Source organism: Saccostrea echinata, unplaced genomic scaffold (assembly GCF_033153115.1).
Source record: "Saccostrea echinata isolate AGI-Se365-2 ecotype Australia unplaced genomic scaffold, CSIRO_AGI_Sech_v1 ptg000023l, whole genome shotgun sequence".
In the NCBI taxonomy this organism is placed as follows: Eukaryota; Metazoa; Mollusca; class Bivalvia; order Ostreida; family Ostreidae; genus Saccostrea; species Saccostrea echinata.
This window is the reverse complement of record NW_026889772.1, coordinates 13,634,018-13,650,651: the sequence shown is the minus strand read 5'-3', so window position 1 is coordinate 13,650,651 and position 16,634 is coordinate 13,634,018.

The following is a 16,634-nucleotide window of genomic DNA, read 5'->3' as shown; positions in this document are numbered from 1 at the left end:
TGACAATAATATGTACCGTCACAATAATGCTCATGAATTCGAAATAGCTAACGAGGCACGTCTGTATGATTTACACGCAAATTGCATTTACAAAACTACACACACAAAAAAATTGTTAAGTACCCCTAACTGTAGGACGGCAATATGTGCAGTGAAGGTAGGCACATAATGTCGCCCTGGACAATATTTTCAGCCGATGACAATATGTGTCAATGGATTGAGGACTGGTCCATATTGTCGCCGACGACAATACACGTATGTACAAAAAGACAATTTGTACAGTCACAAACTCTCGTCATAGGCGTCGGAAGCAAATTGAAAGTGGGATGGCTAATTGAAAGTGGGGGGGGGGGGGGGGGCTAAGCCAACGAAAAAAGGTAAGACCCAATTTTCAATGCCTATATTACGTCTATCTTTGCAAAAAAAGTGGGGGGGGGGCTAAGCCCCCTAGCACCCCCCCCCCCCGGTTCCGACGCCTATGCTCGTATATACGTGCACAGTGCTGATTTCCATTCCTCTTTGTTAGACTGTGTCAGTTTTTCATTTTTATCTTGTCATGCAACAGTCTTAAACATTTGAAAGACTAATGATTTATCAAAGAATTATGATGTTAAAAAATCAAAATACACTAGGTTATGCCTTTATTAATTACAAAAAAATAGAAAATTTGAAGTTAAACCAGTTACGAGTTAGGTGCAATGTTATAATGCAGTCGCACAAACATAATTGATTGGTGGATGGTCACACGATACGATTATATTCGATTCACAAACGATTTTGACGAGAAATGAACATGTCTTTCTTCAGTTTTGAAATAGTGTATGTTAAATATATCTAGATATAATCTCATTCAATCGATAGATAGATACGTTTTGTTTTTCATGTAACTGTACATAAGTTGATATTCATATTAAAAATGCAAAGTCCTGACCTCATTTAAAGCGTCTGTATTTTTTTCTTTATTATTGAAATTTCTACCACAAAGGCTGAAAATTATCTTTTTTAACACATAAATGAAAAAAATAGATTTATGTCCTTTTTCATATCAGAAATATTGTGAGTTTGAACTTAACACTGCCTATGAGGATTAATAGAAAATTACATGTTAGGGGAGATGATCTTTACTAAATTGAGAACGACACCTTCACAAAAATTTAACAGCTGCAAAACAGAAAAACAGCAAAGTTACATAATATCTAGACTTCAAATGGAGTGACAGACTCTCGAAAAAGAATACATGTACTTTACTGTACTATTGCTATTTAATGGTGCTAACAGGTTGGCAGATATAACTACAAACGTTAATGGCGAAATTTGTAAAATGAAATGTTAAGACACCGAACAGTATTGAAACTCAAAAGGCCGATTAAACAATACAGATTAAGAGCAGAGCAAAAGTGGAACTTTGAAAACATCAGATGTACGATCAAATGCCATGAAAGGGTAAAAATACCCTGCCGACCGGTCACAATCGTCGGGAGCCCTTTTACTTGATAAATAAAAAAAAAGTAATTAGTACAAAATTCAGAAAAGAAAAATGACTTAAGAATTATTTTTTTAATTTAGTTTATCACTCAAAGATAAACAAATTTATGCTGAAAAACTTTGCCCATGGTAATGCTTCTCATTCCTTGTACAATTTGGGAAATATTTAGTCAACCAATCAAGTTTATTCTTTATGTAACCAAAAACCTTTTATGTGCATACGCCGACTATTCAACTCCCTTTCTCTGCTTTTACTTGATTAACTCATGAGAAAAGTCCTGGAATAAATACTCAAGGAGCTAAAACTTCTTTAGCTCGAGTGACATCAATCATTCTCAAGCTAGTGACAAAAATGATGTTTGCTTCATTATAATATCCAATTTTCTATCAATCTGATTCAAATTAAATGGGAATTGATAATTGTTTACCAGTGTATTAACATTCTCGTCGGCGTCCATTTGTCAGTTCTTTAAATAGCGTATAATTTATAAATTATTTTATTGCAAATAAATTTGACATTTAAACAGTCAGCATATAACCAGCTTTTGGTATAAAACAAACCATACAGTTTACCTTCACTTAAATAAAAAAAAAAGTGTAAGGTTTCAAAATAGATATTTTTTTAATTTCCTTTTCAGACCCCATGTGTTCAATTTCCAAAATTGTAAAACTTGTGGTGCTTTGATATAATAGCACCTTTTTGATACTAAGACTAGGGGAAACTCGGCTTGTAAAAAACAAGGTTTACTATGGGCCTTTTTGGCCCTCTGAATTTCTGAAAATTCATAACTTGAACTGCTCAATTTGAGTTGAAAATACATTGAATTTCACTTGGTCCCTTGGTGACTGCATATCTATTAAAATGACGTAATTTTCTTACTAGTCCATGTATTATGATGTAAAGAACTGTGTCATTATCCTCAAAACCTGAATTTTTTTTAAATGGCCCAAATTTTAAGCTGCTTTTCAATATTATGCATAGAGCACAGCCTCTGATCCAAAATACTCAATTATATGATAAAAGAACTTTTTCAGAAGAATATAATCCATGTTTTATCTTATTTATTTATTTTTTGGATCGAAGGGTAGGCTCATATTTTAATTCTCTGCTCGAATATACCCATTTTCTTCAGAATTCAAGAGTATTGCAATTCACACAGCCTGTTTTTCAATAACTGGACTCTCAGAGGAAACTTTTTAATGGAAATGAAAGCACTGAGTCTCTACGTCATATTGATGTTTGAAATGGGACATTGAGACTTGGTCAGTGAATTGGTACAGAGGCAGGACAATTTATTGGATAATGTGAACCTAGCTCTTTTCAACATTGTCTAGTATGTATTCTCTGCCGACTGTTTTATATTGGGGAAGCAAAGGGTTCACTAAATAAGAAAAATGTCGGGGCATAGGTGTGCAATAAATAATAGGGACCATCATCACCTGTATAAATATTTCAGTTCGTCTGACCACTCTATATTTTCAATGAGGCTTAAAATTTTCGTGAAAATAAATCATGCAACTAAAAGTTCCACTTTAAGAACTCCATTCCGTAGACAAGGAGAACAATTTGGGATCAGAAAACTAGGCAATGCATTTCCGTATGGTTGCAACGACCACATAAGTTATGTAGACAATCTTTAAAGCCCAGAATATCCAAGTGTGTATGTAATGAGACTTTTAACAATACACGTAGACATAGGCAGAGTTATGAACATCGATCACACAATAGACAAATATACATGATGTCTCTTTTGATCAACTTTTGCCTTACGTCAATAAACAATTAGGTCTGAATCACATTCGCATTAAACTTTACTCGGTTTCAATGAAATTTTTGAATGGGTTACTTAAAGAGGGTCAATCAGTTCTATACTTAGCCTGGTTCCCTGTCCCTGTTTTGCTTCGTACACTCCGCGTCACTTGGCAAGGATGAGCCAGGTTATTCTATACTTAGATTCTTCAACTGCAGAAAGCAAGCTAGTGTTTGTGTTGACCAACACAGGCTCCTACAGCCAAAATGTGTGTCTGATTCAACCCGTCATTTCCTTATACATGTGCCGAGTACGATCAATTTTAAAACTGAGGCAGGCTACTGGCAAATAAGTTGATGTTACAGGGATTTCAACAAAGTCAGCATTTCGTAAATTCTATAGGCGTTATAATGACCTTTTAATCATATATAACCTATGATTGTGTCGTAATTTGACTAACATATTTCATACCAATTGTTAGGCCTTTGTCTTTATACTAAATGATGCTATAGATTAATCCGTCCACCCGATCAATACATAGAGCTCGTGGTGGGTGTGTCCGGTCCTCAGGTTATGCTTACTACTCCTAGGCACCTGACCCTACCTCTGGAATTTCCAGGTGTCCGTGTTTTATGCCCTGGTCAAAGATTTGTTTCGTTTTTAGGTTTTTTAAGATCTATCACTTTCTTTATCTTCACCTATTTCATTAAAAATAATATTGTAAAGTATGTAACTTGATAATTGTATTAAATAAGTCCCAAATTTCAAAATCATTCCCACTGAAGGTAATCTTATGCATGTTAATTATTTGTATATCATTCCACATATGACAAATTGTTATGAAAGTTTCAGTAATATTTACATACAGTGTATCCACATTAGCAGTTATTCAAAGCTTGGTTTATCAGGGATATTAAAATAAGTTGATTTGATTATCCATTCAATGCGAATGGGCTTAAAAGTTACTAATTTGACATACATTTCTAAGAAAAATGGATTATTCTTCAGAAAATATTAATCACGCACGTCAGCATTCTGAGAGACTTTTAGTCTAAAAAGTGTACATTCCCCATTTGACTGGAGTGTGCCCAAACCGTGGTAGACTGTTTATTATTAGTAAAAATATATTTTAAGAGATGTTTACTATTTATATTTCTGCCTACTCAAGAGATATATAATAACATTTCAGACACGATTGTAAGAAAATGTGTTAATTCGTTTAGTATGCTGTATTAAGTAGGTTCTCAGTTAAGTTCACGATTTGTTTCATCACGTGTGTGTCTTCGCAGGTTTCGAGAAACGTGTCTAAAACTACAAATCTAATAACACACCCCACCTATACATTCAATTAATATCTCTTAGACACTGATATGATTTTTAGACACTGTCGATTTTCTTGTAAATTAACAAATATATGCATCTTTTTAACATCGTATTCTTCACACTGAATTTAGTTAAAATAATGTCTTAAAAAGTATTGGTAACTGTAATTATTGTAATACCTTCCTAGAAACTTTTGGTTTTATGACATAATTAAAGTTATACCTTCGTAGAAACTTTTGGATTTATGTCATAATTAAAATTTTAACACTTTCCTAGGAACTTTTGGGTTTATTGTCATGTCCTGGTATGATGTGACATTATATGACTAAGCGATTATAACTCAGTTAATGATAGAGATAGGGATCGTTTAATGAGAAAGATAAGAATCTCTTAATTAGTACCACCCTCTTTACAAGCATATCATTGATTATTGTTTCTATTCTATCTGATGGAATAGAATAATTGCTACAACAATTAATTATTCAGAACATAGCTGAAAGTACAAATCTTTAAAATGCTATTTAATTTTACATGAAACACAACTTATAGTTATCTATACTGAAAGGCGCTAAATTCATAATAAAGAACGAAATTAACAATTAATAAGAGAAAATTAGAGAATGTAAATATAAGCAGTAAAGTCTTATTTTTGGATGTCGTCGGTCCTTTAACAGCACCTGTCCATGCCGACAAATTATCATAAGAATTCAATGCTTTAGTAATCACTCATAGGGGGACAGTCCTACCAGTCTCTTTAACTTAAACCCTTTAAGCTTAAACACCATCCTGAGTGTTTTATATGTCGTAATCGGGCAATTTATTAATAGGATACATATAATTTTCGTTAACAGCAATGAAGGAGGTTTTGGTGTTACCTATTCGTTTCGCACAACCGTCACGGAAGTTCAGTTGGTATAGGTCTCGCTCCGTGATCGGAAGGTTGTGGGTTCAAATACCGACTGACCTAAGTCGATCAGGTAGCAAGTTCTAGGTTCCTTCACCAAGCGCTCGGCCAGTAAATGATGACGTCTCTATGCGAGTGTAAAATTCTCGAAGGAGACGTAAATCAGCAGTCAATCAATCAATCATTTCGCTTCATCTGATTGGTCGACAGATTATAGTTTAAATTATTGACCAATCAGATACCCGAAACAGATTGGCGTACACTAGACGTTTCAATTTTTAAAATTTTATTTATCCGAATAATAGAATCGTCCGATTACAGCATATAAAACACTACGGATGGGGCTTAAGTAAAAGACACTAGTACGGGTACGTCTCCATGGCAGATTGGTTGAAAAAATTTAATAGGTAACACTTTTGTTACTTTGGAAATCAGCCTCCAAGCGGGAATCCCCCTTTTGTTTATAAATTTTGTTTCTTTCCTTGTGTGTGTTTTCTTTTTAATGTTGTAAATGCCAAATCTCAACCCTTAATAAAATTACAAACAGATTGCACAGATTGACATAAACGTGGAATTGACGGAAAAATCACATATTTTCGAGAAAATAGAGACTCGTTAATTACGATATGTATTTTATCCAGTAACCACGATTCAAGTGCCTGCGTCACAACATGGCTTCATTCGCACAAAATCGGGTGTGTCCATCATATTTTCCATCTTGAATCTCACAAAAGATTTTTTAAATGTAAGTAAAATTTCAATCTTGATAAAGAATAATGATGTCCAACAAGAAAAGTATTCTTAAAGTACATACACTTTGTTTTATGCACTTGTTATACTCTAAACAGTTCAGCGGAAAATGGAAACATTTAATACAGGATGATTCTTCAACTCAACCAATAAATCTGTTCCTATGCTCCGAGAAACGAAATTATTTGTAATATTTAAAAAAAATCTGAAGACATATATTCAAATTTTTTTTCTTTTGTGATAAGCAAAATTAGACTGTACACAGAAGTATAATTTAAATATTAATTGCTAAACCACCTTGTCTGGCTTCTACATTTCCTGCCTGTCCCTTATAGGTTCTAATTTCTCCTCTGTTATTAACATATTTAAAATTCATTCACGAATCTATTTATTATATTTATTACGATGTCATTACTGAACGATATACAATACCTTGCGTACATCATTTGCATATTATAAACAACCTTCTAACGCAAAATAAAGTTGTAAACAAGTAATTATTACCAATGCTATCAGAACAGAATTATCTTGCCCCTTATGTCATTAAAAACGTAATATTGTTACTACAACAACGGTCATTGTCAAACATGTGTGTCGGTGATGGTAATATCTTTTGGGTAATGATATTTTGATATTTTCTTTACATGTATATTTGATTTCAATGATTTTACCAATAAAGATGTTTAAGTACAATTGATAAATTTGGTACCTTTATGTTAATACTTACTGCAGCCACGGATTGCAATATGCAAGACACGAAAGAGAAGAAAAAGCGAATAGAAACAACACATATATAAATTTTGAAGAAAAAAAAATAGGGTGTTTTACTTATCAAACCCGACGCAAAACCGTTTTTGACGCAAGTAGTTGTCAAATACCAGTCATTATGCTACATAGTACAGCGGAATGATCCAGGATCTGGAAGGAGAAAAAGTAAAATATTCCGGAAAATATTATTGGAAGTGCCTAGAAAGAAAAAAAAGAATGGTATGTCAAGTGAAAGGAAAATACAAAAGTATTCATGAACTTTCTGCAAGAGAACATTGAAAACATTAGAAAAAATGGAGATAAAATCAGAGAAATAATTTTGTTTGTTGTTTTGAGAATTTTTCACTCATATGGAGACGCCACCACTTGTCGGCACTCAGGGCAATTGAGCCGCGAGGGATCTTTTTCGTGTCAGCACCTACTGCGACACGGGACCTCGGTTTATACGGTCTCATCCGAAGGGCCGGTCTCCACGTCCCACAGTGGGATTCGATCCCGCGACGTAAAGATCAACTGCTCACTACGCGACTCTAGAGCGGACGCTCTCACCACTGCACCACCCGGGCGACCAAAGAAACAAACGAAAAAAGAATAATGCCTTTTAGACGCTGTCCAGAATCTTAAAATCACCATCATCAGTTTCTAAATGAGATTAAGTCAAATGGTCTAGTTACAAAAAAGGTCCAGTCTTGTATTATACCATATTTCACACCCTGTATGTCTTACAAATATACATCGATAATTGCTTCCAAACATTATTATTATTTTAAAAAATTCTTTTCAGTGCCTAGAAATCGAACATTTGAAACATAATTCTCCAACATGTTCAAATTCTTCACCCTACAACTATAGTCCTGCTAGACACGTCATTACTGGCGACGTAAATATAGTAAATAATGAGGACCTTAAATCACTTATTATAAGAGGGCCAAAGTTTAGGGAACCCCGATCTTTCAACTGGCGTTATAATTCTAATAAATATTATGAATTCAGTAGAAGATATAGATTACACCAGACGAAAGACCAAATAGGAAAATGAAGACTTTGACACTTTGTCAAAATGGATTAAAATTATCAGATGGATGTTGAAATCGCGCTATAAGCGATTGAAGGGCATTATGAAAAACCGTCTATCCTTCTGTCTTCGACAATGCAGAAGTGAAACAAGAATTATATAGATTACACGATCAGTATATACTGGTCCACGCTGACCAAGCAGGTAACAACATTGTCTTTGTTTGTAAGGCTCATTATTTGAATTGTATTTCAGAGGAACTAGGATTTAATTCTGAAAGTGAAAAATCCAACTTATACCCATCCACCCTTTCTAAGGAAAAAATTCTCCAAACCATATGTCAGTGTTAAATATTTTTAATATTCCCAACAATCAAAATGAATTTGAATTACGAAACCTATACTGGATTCCAAAATTCAATAAAAATCCTTACAAACAAAGATACATAGCAGGTACCAGTATACTAGTATGTTCTACCAAACTTTTTTCTTTACTCCTCACTAAAATATTTACAGCAGTGAAGAAACTTCAGGAGTATTGTACAACAGTATATTCGAGAAGTGGTGTAAATCAGATGTGGATGCATAAAAACTCGAAGGAACTTTTAGAAAATTTTACCACTTCTCGATATCAATAGCATCAAAACGTACGACTTTTCAACACTTTATACAACCATTCGCCACGATAAATTAAAGTCCAGCATTTTTGACACCATAGACAGCTACCTTTTCAATAAAAATGGAACTCGTAAATATACTTACCTTGTCATTGGTCATTTGTAAAATTATATTGTTAAAAAACGTTCTGAATGTACACACAAGTACTCTGAAGTAAATATAAAAAGGTTCTTGAATTTCTGATTAACAATGTCTATGTTGTTTTGAGAGATCAGGTCTTCCGACAATCTGTTGGAATTCCAATGGGTGCCATGTTGCACCCCGTTATAAGCAGACCTATTTTTGTATTTATATGAAGCAGAATTTATATAAAAATCGTATACATGAGAAGAAAACACTTGATGTGGACTTCAACTCGACATTTAGATATATCGACTACGTATTATCAATTACCAATAGTTATTTCTTTTCATATATCGACTAGATATAATCCAGTGAACTTGAAAAGATACCAAAGAGTCTATCACATCTGTTTCATATATGGATATTTTACCAGAAAAGACGTTAATGGTAACCTAACAACAAAACTTTATAATTAAAGTGATGACTTCATTTTTTTTTTCTATCGTCAACTTCCCTTGCTTATGTGGCAATTTACCCTTTTTACCTGCATATGGGGTTGATATCTTCCAGTTGATTCGATACACAAGAGCTTGCTCTACGTACCAACAATTTCTAAAACAAGGCAAGCTTTTGACATTCAAGTTGATGAAACAAGGACATAAACAGTCTCGTTCAAAGTATTCATGATGCAAGTTCTGTTCGATACAATGATCTTGTCAGCAAATACAATATATTATTATGTCAAATGCTGACTGATGCTCTTAATTGTTGGGTCATTATTTAAACACTGAATTGTCTACGGATTTTTCCATTTGCTAGATCATGACATTGAGCACACAGTAAATGTGACCGGTCGACAGGGGATGCTTACTCCTCCATGGCACCTGATCCCTTCTCTGATGTTTATAGGTCCCTGTTTGTTCTGCTCCCGATTTGTATTGTTTCAATGGACTTTTGGGCTTGATTACTGTTCTTTATCTCCATATTCTGCTGTGACGAGCAAAAATTCGCAGAAAGAAATGTCAAATAATTAGTCAGGGAAAGAACCTCTGCAGAATCATGATCGAGTTCAGCAGGTTACGCGGAACAACTGGATTACACTTCGATAAAAAGGAAAGTACAGCAGAAAGAGCTAGACTTAGTCCAGTCTCCGTAATCGTCAAAGAAGGGCAACAGTGGTCTTTAATAGCAGTAATTTAACGATTTCTAAGAGCAGATGTCAGTATGATATTAAACAACTATATAAACAACTCATATTTCATTATTGACGGATTACACAATTAAATACTGTTACATTTATGTAAATTGTATATTTTAGCAATTCACTGTTAGCATAATCTAATGTGTGCATTGTCATACATTTATAAGAAAGTTTTGTTCTGGTTGTCCTGAATGACAAATCTATAATCTATATAGAAACCTCACCTATAAAAAAGCCTCACCTATTTATTTCTTTAGACTTCCAGCATGGCCGTAGGGACCGGGGGCACGTGGGGGGGGGGGGTGCCCCCCAATAATTTTGCCGATATATAGATTACTATTGTAAACTTAGATACTATAGGCTTGTGCGCCATCAATAAAAACGTCTGATGCCCTTTTTTTTCTTTCTTTTTTTTTTTTTTTTTTTTTTTGCTTGTCGGGAAATTTTTGGTAGTGCCCCCTCAACTGAAAATGTATGGCTTTGCCCCCTTAAACTGAAATCGCTTCCTACGGGCCTGTCCAGGGAATGGAGTACTTAAAGTGAGTCTATTTCTTGATAGTATTTATTTTCAAAATTTTAACTCACTGAAAGAATAGAATGAAATTTTATAAGATGTTGATGACCCTCCATTGTTTATTTCAAACCTTCTTTGTACAGTGAACCATCATAAATGAGTCCATAGATTTGATTGTTTGTATATTACTTTACGTCCCATTCGAGAATTTATCACTCATAAAGAGAATTCACCTTATACCTGTGAAGGGCTCCACATTTAGACTCAGGGTCATGAAGCAGTGAGGAATCGTTATCGTACAAATGCCTGCCGAGACACGGGGCTATCCAAAAGACCCGCCACTTTCACTTCAAAGTGCCGAGCGCTTGGCGAGGGAACAATTGCTATCTATTTTTTATCTACTTAGTCAATTCGGCTTCGGTTTGAACCAAAGCCCTTCCGATCACAGAGCGTGCGTTCCACCGAGTGAACTACCGGGGTCTAAACAACGTTTGACGATTTTCAAGTCAAAATAACTCAAATTTTAGTATGAAAATTTCGTCCAGTGAGGTTGGTATTTTGATACACATTTTCTATAAGGCCTGGATTCGGAAGCCTATCATTTATCAGTACACGCCACAGGCCAGGTTTAGATCTCTCAACATTTGATTGTTCAAATGTTTACCTCTCATCTTCTATTTGCATAGTCCCAAAATCATGTTTGACTTGTTTTCGAATGTTGTTAGCAAGTCAAATTTTAACTTGTTTAAAACAACGAAAGGTCAATACTGGATCAGAAAACTATATTTACAACAAACCATGTTGGTAATGTGTGAAATTTTCCATCCCACTAAGTGCAAATGTGAATGTGATGGGATTGTTCAACAATGAACCGAGATGTCTGCATACATTGTAGTTACATAAATCATACAAAAAACCATACACGATGTCAGATTTGATTTGTTTTTACCTTACATAACTTATTATTGAATTAAAAATTTTCAAATAAAAGAAAATGTCAACCGCGGTTGCTCCTCTGTTGGCATTGGTTTAGAGCGATTAAAATGGTCAATGTTTTTCTTTTCCACATACAGTTTTTTAATATAATGCTGAATTTTTATGCAAATACATTAAACGGTTAACGTACGTGCATAGATCATGCACATCATTTTTTTTTTTTTTTTGGAATACCGCCTCTCGTCAAGCAATGTTGGCTGTTGCTACTACTATCATGCTGGTTCCATCAGATTTAACTACATGTAATTTACATGAAAATTTAATTTAATATGATAATTAATAATGAGGTCAACATCACATTCATTATGTTATTGACAAACAAGTTGATGAAAAAGAATATCAGCAATCTCGTTTAAAGTCATCATTTCGTAGGTTCTATGGTCGATACATTGACCTTGTCAGCAAATACAATCTATCATTAAGTCAAATGCCGACTGACTTTTTTCATACTAATTGTTAGGCCATTATTTACACACTGAATTTGTCGACGGATTTTCCAGTTATTTCCCGGTCATGACAAGGAGCGGGTGTGACCGGTGGGCAGGGGATGCTCACTCCTTCATGACATCTGATCCCACCTCTGATGTCTTAGAGGTCCGTGTTTGCTCTGCTCCTATTTTGTAATGTTTAATGGACTTCTGAGCTCGAATACTGTTCGTTATCTCCACATATTTCATACAAACTTTTACTATGTTTCATTGAAACTTTCAAATGAAATATTTGAATACGTTAAAGCAATATCAATACTTGGATTCTTCAACACCAGAATGCAATGTTTGTGATTATGGACTTTGCCAAGTACTGGCTTTTTAATCCAGTCCGTGTACAAGAAGAAAATAATTTAAATCAACATGTAAACATAAGTAACATTTTTGTCCCCGGTTTCACTGAAAGTGGAGGATATTTGGGTCTGTCTGTTTGTCTGTTTGTATTTCTGTCTGTCTGTAACACTTTCGTTTCCGCGCAATATCTCAAGAAGCCTTTGAGCTTTTGCAATGCAAATTTACTTAACAACTGCCTATGGCTTAAAGAAGACCCCTATTGATTTTGAGGTCCAAAGGTCAAAGTCATAAATTTAAAATTTCTGGTTTTTTTTTTTAAACACTTTCGTTTACGGGCGATATCTCGAGAAGCCTGTGAGCTTCCAACCCAGAACAAAGCAACCAAAAAAAAAAAAAAAATCAAAAACAAAAACCAAACAAACAAAACACTTAAACTCCCTTTTCACAACTAGGAAAAGTCTATTTTTTAAGAGAGGTCCATGTTTTCGGGGGGGGGGGGGGTCCCAAAGTCATTTTTTATTTGTTTCAGTATATACATTTAATTACTTTGCAAATCAAGGAGGTTCCGGACACACACCCTCCCTTGATCCGCACATGCTGAAGGAGTAATGAAATTAATGCCCAAACATTGATTTTGAATAGTTTTTATCTAGTGTTTGTTTTGCAATTCATGAATACAAAATGGAATGTAAAATTGATGAGGAGCTTATATATGAAGAAAAGTTAATAGTAGATTGCAAAATGATGGTCTTACATTTATAAGCAAATGTAGAAGAAATGATAGTCTGTATTCTGACCATGGAAACTTTTCGTGATTTATATATACAACATACGTAATGATATTTGTTTAAATAAAAGAGAAAAACGTAATTGATCAATTTTTGTTAATTAAAGAAGAAAGTTAGTTTTTATTCAATTTTATTTTATGTTAGTTAATAAAAGAAGGGTTAATGTAGTGCTAGGGGGTCCATGGAAGAGCTCGATCTAACTTAAGAAATATTTTAGCTGTTTAAAGCAATTCAAAACGTCTGGACAGACAAAAACGTGGTGTCAGTATGATCTTTAAAATAATTACATTCTAAATTCATATACCCATTACTTTTGTATTACTGTGATATGTTTTTTTCTCGGATCTGATAATCCTTTGATGACGTTTGCGATTTACTGGAAAATAATAGCGCGACATTTCTTTGATTTTGGTACTTACCGTAATAGAATATTTTACTTAATATATCAATGAAAAGATGAAGAAAACGAAGAGTGATCGATCTCTAAAAAATCTACAAACAATAAATCTGTGAGCATTGCATAAATCATGGACCCCCGAAAATTCAAGAGATGGGATCAGGTGATTAGGAGGAGTAAACATCCCCTGTTGACCGGTCACACCCGCCATGAGCCCTATGTATTGATAAGGTACATAGAACTTAACTTAGTTAAATTAAGCATAAAAACAAAGGTCTAACAATTTTTATCAAACACGTCAGTTAAAATACGACCCAATGATAGATTAAATTTGATACCAAAGTCATTCTATCAACCATAGAATTTACGAAACGCTGTGAGGTTACTGATTCCTAAATAACATAAACCCTCTGTCAGTAACCTTCCTCAGTTCAAAAATTAATCATACTCAAAAAATGCTCTTTGGTATCGAATAAGTTGGGAGACGAAACCATATGCAGGTGAAAACGCAATATTACAACATAAATAAAGAAAGTTGACGATGGAAAAGTTAAAATCATTTTGTTTGTCATGCAGTTTAGTTGTTAGTCCGTCCTTATAGTCTATAGTCAGTAAAACATCCAAATATGAAACAGATGTGGCAGACTCTGTGTCTTTTATTTCAATTTACTGTGATATATCGAGTCGACATATGAATGAAAGTATCTATTGTAATTGATTTAAATTCGTCGATGTATCTGAATATCAGAATAAATTCTGCATTATAGGAATATAAAACAGCTTATAAAAGAGCAGAATTAGTTCCCATCGGAATTCAGATAGTTTATTGAAAGATCTGGTCTCCGAAGACTACATAGATGTTGTAAATGAGGAACCACAGCATCCTTTTGATATCAACTTCTATGTTCTATGTGTGTAGAATCCGTGTGATTTTTGACAGATTTATTTTGTTGATGACCAATCACAAGATAAAAAAATTTCCGAGTTTCATTTTCATTCAAAGAGTAGTTCTCTGTGATATCATAAAGTATAGTTTTCAATTTATCGTGAGGAATTGTTGCATAAAGTGTAGAAAGTTGTACATTTTGATGTTATTGACTTTAGAAAAATTTGGGAATTTTAAATTTTCTTAAAGTTCTTTTCTAAGGAGTAAGTATAGTTGGCTTGATATAGCATTTGCTGGACCCGGCAATGAATCTCTTATTGTAAGAATTTTTATGAAGTTCAGGGATCCAGTATAAGTAGGGTAGTTAGAATTCACCTTGGTTTACTGGTATGGTAGAATTATTGAACACTGAAATTGATTTTGAAGAATTTAATCCTTAGAAAACTTAATGAACTGTTAGTATAAGTTGCATTTCCAGATGTAGAATTAAAACTAGGTTCTTCTGAATTACAGGTATAATAATGAGTCTTCCAAACAAATACAATATTGCTACAATTCTTATCATATTATATAGTTCACACAGTATACACTTAAGGTGGGCAATGGAAATATCGGCTATTTTTTGAAATAATAAAACATTCTTTACAAGGATGGGCGATTCTTTTTAGTACTGTTCTATTATCGGACAAGTATAATATGGTTAAAACTACACGTTGAAGACAATTAGATTTTCTATTTAGACTTGTCACGTGATGTGGAAGTCACGTGATTTTAGCAAAAATACTTGCAGTAATGGGGTCATCTATAAAACAGCATTGCAATGGCATAACCAAGCTAAAAATCTAATTTTAATTTCTAAATATTTTCAACACTCTTTGAGTATGTGGAAAGTGCTGCGAAACTACATGTTTATGCATATTTATCTTATACTGACTTTATGGTGTTTATGTGACCTAAATTAGCATTCTTTAAATGCAAGCTGAAATTAGTATATATAATATACAATATTAATATTTTTGAAGTCAATACGATGATTAAGTTACTTGGGGAGTGTTTACAGAGTCCGAAGGGCTTTGAGGGCAGCTAAATCATCGTACTGACTGAAGAAAAAACCTCAATAATTGTAACAGATTAAAGAGTAAAAATTATAAGTGTAAATTTTACAGCTTAAAGTGTAAAATTAACATATTAAAGAGTAAAATTTACATATTAATTATTAAAATTTACAAATTAATGTGTAAATTTTACAATTGAATGTGCAAAATGAAAAAAAGTGTCCAATTGGTACGCTTCTGTAGAAAATGATATTTGAAATTCAAGAAAACTTATCTGTGTGTCGTCTATTTTTTTCCCAGTGAAGTTAACATAACCAAGCAATATTCTGTATAACGTTGAAAAATACCTTGAGGACATGTATTTGGACTTTGCAGGAAATCTACTTAACTTTCCTGAGTGAAACTTTAACATATAAGTTACCACTGATAGTTCTTCCTTTGGCTGCATGTACATGTTTTACTGGACCTCTTAAATAAAAAAGAAAATTTATAAAACATATTTGGAACTCCTGCTTCTCTATGCAATGATAGGACCAGTGCTTCCTGTTTTTATTCTTGATCTTCCTTTTCGGTCATAAAAAACTTCACCCATGTTACGACATCTATAACTCAAGTTTTTCAAATCTTATTTTTTGTAAAATATACCATTGGGTCATGTAACTTGTGTTTTCTCTTGAGCATTTGTAAGGAAATAAGGCACCCATATGATAGAATTATTGTTACATTTATTTCATTTGTCAGAACTCTGTAAACTGTTGTGACGATGATATGTTCTGTGTCTTAGCAATATCTATCACAGTAATTCTGGCATTTTCAGATAACCAGTTTGCAATATCGATGAAACATTTTATTTGATACGATAAAAGAACACGAAGTTTGATTTCTCAGCTTAAAGCCACATTTTTTTAAATATATAAATAATTTTGTCGCCGGACACCAAAAAATGAACAAAATGTTTGGGATTTTCCATTTAGAAAACGAAGACGAAGGAAAAATATCGACATGGAAACATGACCCTTTCATTTGAGGTTCGGCAGTTTTCCAAACCGTTACACTCAAAGGTTAAATGTTGTCCTTAAAAGGTGTACTGTTGCGATGCAAAGAAATAGTGTCGTCATTTTTCTTTAAAACCATTTTTTTAATGTATACTAATGCAGTAAATCCCACTCTTTGAGGTCTTTGTCTTGTGGAGACTGACATTTCCCAAAGATTATGAAGATTAAACGAAAACTTTTAGATCGATATCATTATTCTTTGTTTAACATAAGAAGAATCTTAC